The sequence below is a fragment of the Rhinolophus sinicus genome, chromosome 8 (assembly GCF_057876585.1).
Source record: "Rhinolophus sinicus isolate RSI-liver-muscle chromosome 8, RSI-T2T, whole genome shotgun sequence".
Lineage (NCBI taxonomy): Eukaryota > Metazoa > Chordata > Mammalia > Chiroptera > Rhinolophidae > Rhinolophus > Rhinolophus sinicus.
Window position 1 is genome coordinate 3602068 of NC_142508.1, and position 11596 is coordinate 3613663.

The following is an 11596-nucleotide window of genomic DNA, read 5'->3' on the forward strand; positions in this document are numbered from 1 at the left end:
TATGCAGAACAACTAAGTGCAATTTGAGAAGTGCTCTGAGATCAGGGCCACAGCCCAGGTGGTTGAGCACAGGTTCTGGCAGAACTCTCTTTGAGAGATGATGGTTAGATCGGCCTCGGGAAGGTGGACTGGGAATGGAAGCCAGAAAGAGTCCGTCTCAGACCCCAGAAAGTTTGCTGGGATGAGGCTGTTAGCCCATCCTTGGACCTGCTCTAGGACTGTCCTGGGGTGCAACCTGAGGGCATAGGTTGTGCACGCAGGCAGAGTGTTATCTCCACGGGGCGCTGTGGATAAAGTCTCGGGTCAGGGTCTGTCCCTCTCACTACACCGGGACAACACCCAGAATACGATTAGCCCCAGCAGTACATTTCCAAACATGGACATATTGAGTCTAGAAAAGCACTGGGGGGCCCTACAGCAGATAGTCTGAACCAGGCTTTGCATACCCCCTGACACCCTCCACCAGGAGAGGGGAGGCAGGACCCCTCCTCCTAGTGCCTTTCCATTCTCTGATGGAAAGCCTTAGGCGGAATGTACACCTAAATCCATATTAAGGAAGAGAAATGTGTTACCAAACATGCCGTGTCTGCCAGTGTTCCCTGCCCATCCCGGAAAGGACTCCACACACACTGCACAGAAATTTCAGTTCCCTGTTCCTCATCTGGTGACTTGCAGGCATTGCCCACTGGCCTACTAGTGCCTACAAAGCTGGTAGATTTCTGTCTTTCCAAATAAGAGTCTGTCTCAATAGGCTCCTTTGGGTACATAAACACATAACCTTTGAAATGAAAAATCTTTATCTTGGGCCAAATCAACTTCTTAGTCAAGGCAAAAGGCAAATAAATGGCCAAATGGGGGAAATTATTGTCAATTCACATCAAAGACAGATAGCTTTGGTATATAAAGAGCTCTTACAATTAGATAAGAGACCAAAATAGAAAACTGGACAAAGGGTATGAAAATATGATTCCCTGAAAAGGAAATATGGTTCACAAATATATGAAAAATTACTTAACCTCACTCATAATGAGATAAATATAAATTAAAATTACACCAGATACCACTTTTTACCTATCAGACTGGAAAAAAATTGATAACACGCTATGATGGCAAGGTTGTGTGGAAATAGGTACTCATAAATTCCTGGTGGAACGACAAATTGGTACAACACCTGGGAGGGATATCTGGCAGGATCTATCAAAATCGAAATGCATATTCTCTTTGACCCAATAATTCAACTTCAGCCTTCTGCATTTTATTAATCTGCCTTCTTTCTGTGGTTCCTATGACTGACATTTAGTGGCTTCAACTAGTTACTTGAGGTGAAGAATTCTTCCCAATTCGTGCTTGTGTGTTTGTTGCTATAGTATAGGTTTTGTGGAATCAAGGAACTCCTGAGTCAAATCAGAAAATCCTTAAACAACCTTTGCATGACGGTGAAGCTTAATGCTGAATGTCATCAATTCTTAGTAGAAAAGTGAAACGTAACAGGAAGCTCTGGCTTTTCAGCCTTATTTATGGTTGCTTTGATCAGAACAGTGGACCTGCAGGGTGGGGCGTTGTGTGGTAAACTAATTTTTTAGAAATGAGGGGTATGGATTTAAAAAGAAAAGAAGTTCATTCTTGACGTCCCTATTTGTAAATGGGAATTTCTGGGTAGTGGTTATAAACTGGAATTTTGGGGGAATTTGAATGATGACTCACACTTTCAGTCTGACAGGCTTTCAATTTCACTGATAACCATATTTGGAGACGCAGTCATTTTATTCGGCATCTTGGCTGCGCTAGGAGAACATGGCAGGAACAGAGAAAACAAGCAGGTAGAGAGGGAAATTTGTTTCCCCTGATGGGAAATATGTAATTTCAATCACCCTTGAATATGATATTAGCTGATGGAAGTTATGAAAAGGTCAGATGAGAGAGTTACTCAGATTTCCAGGAAATGTGGGCGGGGAGATTAGATCTCTGGTACTATCAGAAGGGGCTTGCTCTGCTCACCTATGACTCAGGTAGAATCTTTCTGGAAACAGGTAGTCCTCAAGTTCTGCGTCCTGGTTTTGAATCTCTGACATATTCTGGTCCCAAAGATTTAACTCAAGTACCTCCATTCATCTGTCTCTCAGTAGATGGGTAGGTGATGTGCTGACTCTGAAAAGATAAAGAAATGAGGAAAGAGATGATGAAATAAATCAAACCATGGTATCAATACTATTGAATTAAGTTCAGGATAATTTGTGTCTTATTGTTTAACCCATTTTCAATGTTAAAAAATTTTTTATATACAATATTCATTTTGTAATTTTAAGTTTAAGGGTGAATGAAAAGTAAGGTGAACACGGAGGCAAGAAAGTCACTAATCATTGCTGTAGGCTTGTGGTTTTAGAACCTTCTGCTAGAAGGTACTAGAATAATTTACTTTTTTAAAACTTAATTCCAGAAAATTATAAATCACGTATTATGCATGACAATTAAAAGATAAAATCAGATATCTCCACTATCTCTGTTTTCTAAATAAAACGTATTGCCTAAAACCTAAAAAGAGTGCAGCATACACTGTTCGTGTGGTGTGAAGTGTTTCTTCCCAAACTGAAGGAACAAACTCACAGTGGAGGTGGGCCACAGACTAATGGCATAAATACTCATGGAAGACGATATTAATGCCATAGGAACCCCACATAACAACGGAAGGACAGTAAGAATCGATCATATTGCCAGCTGATAGATCATTGAAAATAGTTACAAAAGATGGATCACTGTGTGGCATATAACTCAAGGATTCAAACAATTTTGTGACCTTGCTTTAAAAAAACCCCTTCCACTAATCTATGTGAAAAAGTTTCTTAGTACCAGTATCTGTAACAAAAAAAGAAGGAAACAGAATTGATGTTAAGTATATGTCTTATTCCAGCAGAGAGAGAAATAAACTGATTGGAAAATAAAAACAATGCCATTCACCTCATTAAGAGATGGATTTCCAATAAAATTTTACTTTTTTTACATTTAACAATTATTTATCAAGACTGGCAACATATTTATATTGCTTTAATTAAATATACATTACTAATAATGGCAATTATAACCCTAACCAGAAGAAACTTTTCAGTACTTAGAGACTTTTGGTCATAGGATATAAAATTTCCTTAAATTTCAATTTATATTTTTGTTGAGAAGTATGATAAGAATAATCCATAAAAGACTTCCAAACATAACATATATTAGGATAAAATTAGGTGAGGGAAGTGGATGGTAAGACAAGTTTATGAAGAGAAAGGAATGGTTAAAGAAGAACTTATTTATGTGTTTTTAAATGGTGTGTATCAAATTGCTATGGTATTTAGGTATCACTGAATACAAAGAGTCACCTAACAGGTTTTTTTTTAAATTATATCAATATTTGCAATAACCTGGAGTTGCATCCTTTGCAGCCATTTAAATGTGTGAGGAAAAGTTTTAGGTGAAAAATAGAATATTGTGAGGGGTACAGGGTTGTTCAAAACTTTGAAGACACCTCCCCAACCTTCAAAATCATACTGACTTTAGGGCTCCCTCTGGTGGTGAGAGTCGGAATTTGTGTGGGTCAGAGCTCAAGAGAAGTATCTAGCAAGAACGCTGTGCCTTGTTCTGCAAGCCACACCCTTCCTGGCGTATTTCCTGGGGCCTTCACTATAAAACTTGAGACGAGTAGGGTTCAGTATACCTGTTCATACTGGACTATCGTGTTCTATCTCCACCTTGGCTCCCCTTCTCTCAAAGCAGGCAGAGATTTCACTCCTCCATCCAAGCCCAGAATCAACCAGGAGGGCAAAGAGCAGGACAGAATAGTACCCTACACACCTCACCAAGCGGGATCCTTGGTCATACCCTGTTTCCCCAAAAATAAGACCTAGCTGGACAATCAGCTCTAACGAGTCTTTTGGAGCAAAAATTAATATAAGACCTGATGTTATATTATATTATGTTTTATATTATATTAGACCCGGTCTTATAGTAAAATAAGACCAGATCTTATATTAATTTTTGCTCCAAAAGACGCATTAGAGCTGATTGTCCAGCTAAGTCTTATTTTCGGGGAAACACAGTAGTTGCCTTTCTCTTGCTGCTTTTAGGATTCTTTGTCTTTAACCTTTGCCATTTTAATTATAATGTGTCTTGGTGTGGACCTGTTTGGGTTCATCTTGTTTGGGACTCTATGCTTCCTGGGCTTGTATGTTTATTTCCTTCACCAGGTTAGGAAAAGTTTTTAGTCATTATTTCTTCAAAAGGTTCTCAATCCCTTGCTTTCTCTCTTCTCCTTCTGGTACCCCTATAATGCGAATGTTGTTACCATGATGTTGTCCCAGAGGTCTCTGAAACTATCCTCATTTTCTTGGATTTTTTTTCTTTTTGCTGCTTTGATTGGGTGTTTTCTGCTACCTTGTCTTCCAAATCACTGATTCAATCCTCTGCTTCCTCTAGTCCACTGGTGATTCTGTCTAGTGCATTCCTCATTTCACTTACTGTATTCTTCACTTCTGACTGGTTCTTTTTTTGTGGTTTGTGTGTCCTTTTTTTTACGCTCGCTATCTCTTTGTTGAAGTTCTCACTACGTTCCTTAAACATCCTTGAACATCGAACCCGAACTCGAACTCGAACCCTCGAACCCGAACCCGAACCCGAACTTGAACCCGAACCCACGAACTCGAACCCAAACTCGAACCCTCGAACTCGAACCTGAACTCGAACTCAAACTCGAACCCTCGAACTAGAACCCGAACTCGAACCCGAACTCAAACCCAAACCCGAACTCTAACCCGAACCCTCAAACTCGAACTCGAACTCGAACCCGAACCCGAACTCAAACTCGAACCCTCGAACTCGAACTCGAACCCGAACCCGAACTCGAACTCGAACCCTCGAACTCGAACTCGAACCCGAACCCGAACCCGAACTCGAACCCGAACCCGAACTCAAACTCGAACCCTCGAACTCGAACTCAAACCCGAACCCGAACTCGAACTCGAACCCTCGAACTCGAACTCGAACTGAAACCCGCACCCGAACCCGAACCCGAACCCGAACCCGAACTCGAACCCTCGAACCCGATCCCGAACCCTCGAACCCGAACCCGAACCCGAACTCTGTATCTGATAGGTTTCTTGCCTCCATATCATTTGGTTCTTTTCCTGGAGGTTTCTCCTGTTCTTTCATTTGGGATGTATTTCTTTGTTTCCTCATTTTGGCTGCCTCTCTGTTTGCTTCTACGTATCAGGTAGATCTGCTACGTCTACCTGAGGAGAGGAGTGGATAGATGGGTGCCTGACTCAGCCACACACACTCACACACACACACACACACACACACACACACACACACGGAAGGTGGAAAGAGCACTGGACTTAAACATGACATCACGTGGTCTTACTCCTCAGAGTCTCGAAGGCCTGCCCCACCACGGGCCTGGTTTGCCCCGCACGCTGTTCTCAAATTAGATTGGATGAGCTCTCTGAGTTCCACAAGCTTTAACCCTAGCTCTGCCCTCAAGGAGTTTGTTGAATAGTAAAGGAGGCTAGAGACATATCTCAATTCATGCAATCATTCATTGGATGCTGCTAGGCCTTCAAGCTATATATATATAAATATGACATGCCTCGTCCCTCTAGGAGTTTACAGTCCAAACAACAGCACAAAATAGGACATAGCCAATGTGCTGTGAAATAATTCTCTGCACGTTCAAGGAAAACAAGACACATTTGTGTGAAGCTGGTGGAATTTTAGGTAAATAAAAATAGACAGTGGCCTGGTCTTAGTGCCAAATGAGCGTACATATAAAAAAGTGCCTGTGACATAATAAAAAAATATCTATTTGGTGTCTGCCCCCATTTTCTGGTACCCAGCTCCTAAAGTCGTGGACTACCTGGAGTGATGTGTCCTTTTGTATGCCAATGAGATGGCTGGCAGCTGGGGCTCCTGGCGAACCTCAGGAGGGGGCTGGCTGCCAGGGCCAGCCCGGAGACACAAAGCAGGACCAGGAAGGGTGCAAAATGAATCTGGGGGTAGGGTTGTGGGGACCCAAAGGGGAAAACCAGCCCCACAGGGTGTGGCAGTAAGTGTGACCCCTGAGATGTGGAACGGCAAATGCTTTGATGAGCAGGGTTTGCACCAGCAGCTGAGGCATTGCCCATCTATGGCAATCGTTGGCCAAGGTCCTCAGAGCACTGAAGTGCAGTGACAACCCCTCTGTAGCTCGTTTCCTATGGGAACCTCAGCACATGGATCCCTGTGGACCCCGCCGAGCCATGGCCTTCAGGGGGCTCGAGGGCACCTGGCCTTCTGGCTGCCTTCATGATGGCTGCACCCACACATCTCATGGGAGGTGCGCAGAATACTAAAAAATTTAAATGCTGCAATCAGGACTCTGAAAGTAATGTAGCTGGAATTATTGAGAGACATTTACAAGTTAAATAGCCTAAAAGGCTGCAAATGCAAATGACATTAAATTAACAGGGACTTGGGTAACACAAGAGTGACACGTCCTTTCTCAAAAAGAAAGTGGTTAGAGATCAAATCACAAGCCAGGATACCCTCCATGAGGCCAGCAGAGGCCTTCGTTTCACAGGTGGTAGCCGGAGTAGTGGTCGCTACTGAGGCTCTCATCACTGCTGCAGGACGGAACTAGATGGAGACCCAAGCTTTCCAGACCCTGGGCTGGGCGCACTCTTCCACCAGCAAGTAGTTTGCGTCGAATCTTGGCTGAGCCAGCCCCTGTTGGCTCTCCCAATGCCCTTGGGCTGGGGCCCCATGGTGTGAGAGGACGGCTGAGAGCTACTGTCCCATGTGCCGTCCGTGAACTAGGGGACTAGACCCCAGTCTCATGATGCTACTGGTGGCTGGGCTGGGCAACACCCATGGCAGGCCGACAGACAGACAGACAGACAGATAGAGACTAGCCTGGCAGGTGGGAGGCAGAAAGCGGGTGATGATTTGGGCAATACATTAGGGCCACAAACTTGAATGGCCTAAATAGCAGAGATTTATTGTCTCGAGGTTCTGGAGACCAGCAGTGTGAGATGAAGTGTTGGCAGCGCCATGCTCCCTCTTAGCTTCTGCTGGTTCCTTGGCTGTGGCAGCAGAGCTCCAGTCACCTCATGGCATTCGTCCTGTGTGTGTCCGTCTTCTGCCCTACTTCCCCCTTCTTAAAGGACACCTGCCACATCGGATTAAGGCCACCCTAATGACCTCATCCTAACCGAATCGTCTGCAAGGGCCTCATTTCCAAATAAGGCCACATTCACAGCGTCTTCTGAGGGGACCAGTTCAACCTATGACAGGCAGTGACTCTACACAATGTGTTTGGTAAGTTCTGTGTGTGTGTGTGTGACACTGTACCAGCCACTGAGGGGCTATGGCCCCTGCCTTCAAGGAGCTACACCTTGCTACCAGCCACCTTCATGCAAAACTGAGCGCCTGAGTCATTCTGAACTGAACCCACGTTTTATTTGGCTCCAGTTCTCTCTGGGAGCTGACTGTTCACCACGTGCTACTCAAGGCTCACCGGTAAGGGTTGTCCTGAGAACCCTGACCTGGGGAATACAGTGGTGACCATGCCAGTGGACATAACTGCCGTTAGCGCTGGAATCCTCAACGTGAGCTTAAAACGCAGATCCTGAAGTCCAATGTGGCCCACTGTCCCCTTCTCCCCCAGTGGGTCACCCATGAGGCCACCGAGGACGAGCCTCTAATGTGAGCACAGGAAAGGGAACGCCCTCGGAGAGCAGGGGAGTGGTCCTGAGACCTGGGTTCTAAAGCCAGCTCTGTCACCGATGAGCAGCATGACCCTGGGCAAATCCCACCCTGTGTGGTCTCTGCTCGGGGGCTGGGTGGCTCTAAGCCCCCTCCCAGTGCTGAGATTCCGACTCTGGGGGGAGGGCAGTGTGGGTGGTGGAGAATCCTCACAGGGCGCCTTACAGGCAAGACCCATTGCCCTGCAGTTCCCGAGAGGAACCTTTACCTGCTTCTCAATCCTCACCTAGCAGCGTGAATATAAGTATATACAGCGTTATATAGGAGTCTAACTATATGACTTTAAACTGTAATGTTGGTAAAATTGCAAAAAGTGACACCCTAAAGAGTTGTTTGGCTGTGCCGTGTGAGTGGGCTGGGCCTGTCTGGCACCCTCAGGAGGTCCTCTAGCAAGCAGGGCAGCTGGAACCCCTCCCCCCATCACCCCGTGTGGCCTGCAATTCACACCCAGGAAATGCGGCCTCCTCCAAGGAGTGAGGAGTGAGGGTCAGAGGAGGACCCTGGGAGGGCATGGCTGGGCTGCGGTGCTGAACGGGCCAGGGCAGCACTGGGTGGTCCCGAGCCTGGCGTGGCCTGGGGCCCGGCTCGGGTTTGCAGCACCTGTTTTGCCCCGCGGGTGCTCCCCACAGCCTGTGTAGCATCACAGGGTGTCGGCCCCGCGATGGCCGCCAGGTGGCACCAGAGCCCGCGCCAGCTTGCAGCCTGCGGGGCGCCCCAGGTCGAAGTCGGAGGGACTCAGGCAAGTCTGTAGGTATGGATCTCCCGCCCCCGCCTCGGCATCTCCAGCCCCCGCCTCGGCATCTCCAGGGCAAAATTTTTTTAAAGGAAAACTTCAAATATATACAAAAGCAAGCCGAACAGTGTAAGGAAAAAGCTAATCCAGTTTCTCCTATTCCTCCACCCATGCCCCACCCCCGGTTATTTCTAAAAGCAAACACCAGACATCCCAACATTTCATCTCAGTTGGTAACTCTATTAAATAAGGACGCTTAAAAAAAAAAGCACAGTCGCAACGTCATCACCACAAACGTCGAACAAATGCAGATCGTGGATCAGAAATCCCAGGCGTTGGGGGAGGGGCTGGAATCTGCAGGCTCAGGTACAGAGCCAGCAGGAGCTCCACACAGCATGGACCTCGCTCCCTCTTCCCCAGCCTCTTCCCAGCCTCTGGCCCACATGGTGGGAAACCGGAACCCTGGGCACCTGAGAAAGCTGCTTCCAGCCCAGCCACCGGGGGAGACACTGAGCCAGTCAGAACTCCGAGCCCAGGATCTGTCAACTATGGCCAATTGGGTCACATTGTAGTAAAAGCCACACGACCCGGTGACTGTCAGGATGGAAGGAGAAAGTGGGGATGGCTGGGCAGGACCACCTCCTATCCTCCTGAGGCAGCTTCTCTTCCCCCACCCAAAGGGGCACAGTCTACTTTTAGTAAATGAGGAAACTGAGGCTTAGGGAAGTGGACTAGTTTCCTTTGGCTTTGTAACTAACACATTCTCCCAAACTTGGTGACTTAGAACAATGGAAACTTGTTCCAGAGACCAGAGGTCTGAAATCAAGGTGTCAGCAGGGTCATGCTCCCCCCAGAGGCTCCAGGGGATGGTCCATCCCTTACTTCCTCCAGCTTCCGGTGGCGGCGCCTTCTGTGTATGGGTCATTTCCCTCTGCCTCTTTCTATAAGGACATTTGTGATTACATTTAAGGCCACCCAGATGAATCAGGGTGATGTGTTCAATGGGCCTTAACGTCATCACATCTGCAAAGACCCTTTTCCAAATAAGGTCACATTTACAGGTTTCCCTGATCAGGACCTGATATCTTTGATGGCCATCACCAGCCCCCCAGGAGGAGCTAAGTAACCTGCTCAATGTCACACAGCTGCTTAAGTGGGAAAGTTGATGTCGGAAGCTTGGTCTGCCAGCCTCTTAAATACGTTGATTAAAACCCCAGGCTCTTAATCAATGTATTCTTATTCCCTTGTGCTCCAGAAGTCCCTATTCCAGGGGCCACATCAGATCACTGTGTCCCTTCCTCTGGCTCTGGTCATCAAGCCAGTGGTCACATGAGCTGAGGGATGCTGAGAAAGCTTCCGTGCTGGTAGACATGTCCCCTCCTAGCCTGTCCCTCAGGAATCCTTCTGAGAGCACTCCTGCTGAGAGCTCAGGGTACCTGCAGGAACTACCTGTGGAGCAAAGGAAGCCATTGTCACATCCATTCACTTGTTCCTTCAGACCACAGCTGTTTCTCATCACCTATCTGGTTTCCTCACTGACTGAGTGGAAGGAGGAGTAAGGGATCACAGTGTACACCCCAGGGTCAGAGGAGGCAGGGCTGTCCATATGGCCACTCTCCCGCCCTGACTGGGCCAGGCTTAGGCCAGCTCTGGGCCTGCTGCCTGCTGCCGCCCCCACTAGTGTCCTGGCTGCCTGCTCTCCCTCGGCGGGCCTCTTCAATGACCCCACCACCACCACACAGACCCTCATGTCAGGACCAGGCCATCTCTCCTCACTTTCAAAACTAGCCACCTGTCCCATCGGAAGGGCTCATTCTGTGCGGAGCTATTCCACCAAGTTAATAGCTGGTGACACTGGGAGAGGAGGAGGGTGGGGGCAAGAGGGTGGTACTGTCTAAACAGACTTTTCTCCACCCAAAGGAGTGAAGCTCCAGCACTGACCTCCAGGCACCAGGACCCAGGTCATGGGAGGAAGCCTCTCAAGCCCTGTGATCCAGATGGTTCCACTTCTCCCCCAGGTCACTGAACAAAGCCTTCCTCAGCTCAAAATACCCACCCACCACGCCCTTCCTTGCAGCACCAGGAGTCCCTGGTTAAGGACTAAGCATCCCAGGAAGGGCATCACCCACTCACCTGCACTGGAAGCCCTTCACGAGGAGGGGCATGGGAATACCAAAGGCATTAAGTAAGCAAGTTGGGGTAAAGAGGCCACAGTGCGTCCTCTGAGTAGCCAGGGGTATGCGGGTGCGCTGTGGAAGGTCCTGAAAATAGAAACACAGGTGCTGAAAGGGACTGAGGGAAAAACTGAGCGTTTCTTCCCAGGGCTCAGCCAGAGTGAGTTTCCATCCAGTTAATGTCAACATGTTTTAAAAGCAGCATTGTTCACAGTGGCCAAAAGGTGGAAGCAACCCAATTGTCCGTAGACAGGTGAATGGATCAACAAAATGTGGTCTACATATATATGTACATTGTATATGTGCACGTGCTGTGGAATCTTATTCAGCCTTAAAAGGAGGGACGTTTTGACACCTGCTACAACGTGGATGAACCTCGAGGGCGTTATGCTAAATGAGATAAGCCAGTCACAAAATGGCTAGATGCTCTGTGATTCCACTGAGGGACTCAGAGTAGTCAAATTCATCGAGACAGCCCACGCAGTGACCAGAACTCTCTTATCCGGCCGCATGTCCAGAAAGCACTTCTCTTGGCTGCTAGGGACCCAAATTGGGACATGAGTGTGCGAGCCATAAAGGTCTGGGGCGTCAGTCAAGAGCCTGACCCTGAACCAGGAGTGGAACTGAAGCCCCCCCCCCAAGTGTGCGTGTGCGTGTGTGTGTGTTTGTGTGTGTGTACGCGCGTGTGCGCGCCCCTGGAGTAATGTCTGTGGTCACATAGAATGCTCTGACGGTCTGCGTGAATCTGTGGGCAGTAGGTGTATCTACAGACCTAAGGCACATCTATGCACAGGCTGAGGATCACAATGGGCCTGGCCAGGGCGCTGTACCGTGCTCCAGCGTGGGGATCTCACGTTCGGATGGATGGGGAGACGCTGCCTGCTCTGATCCCTAACTCATGATTAAGCTC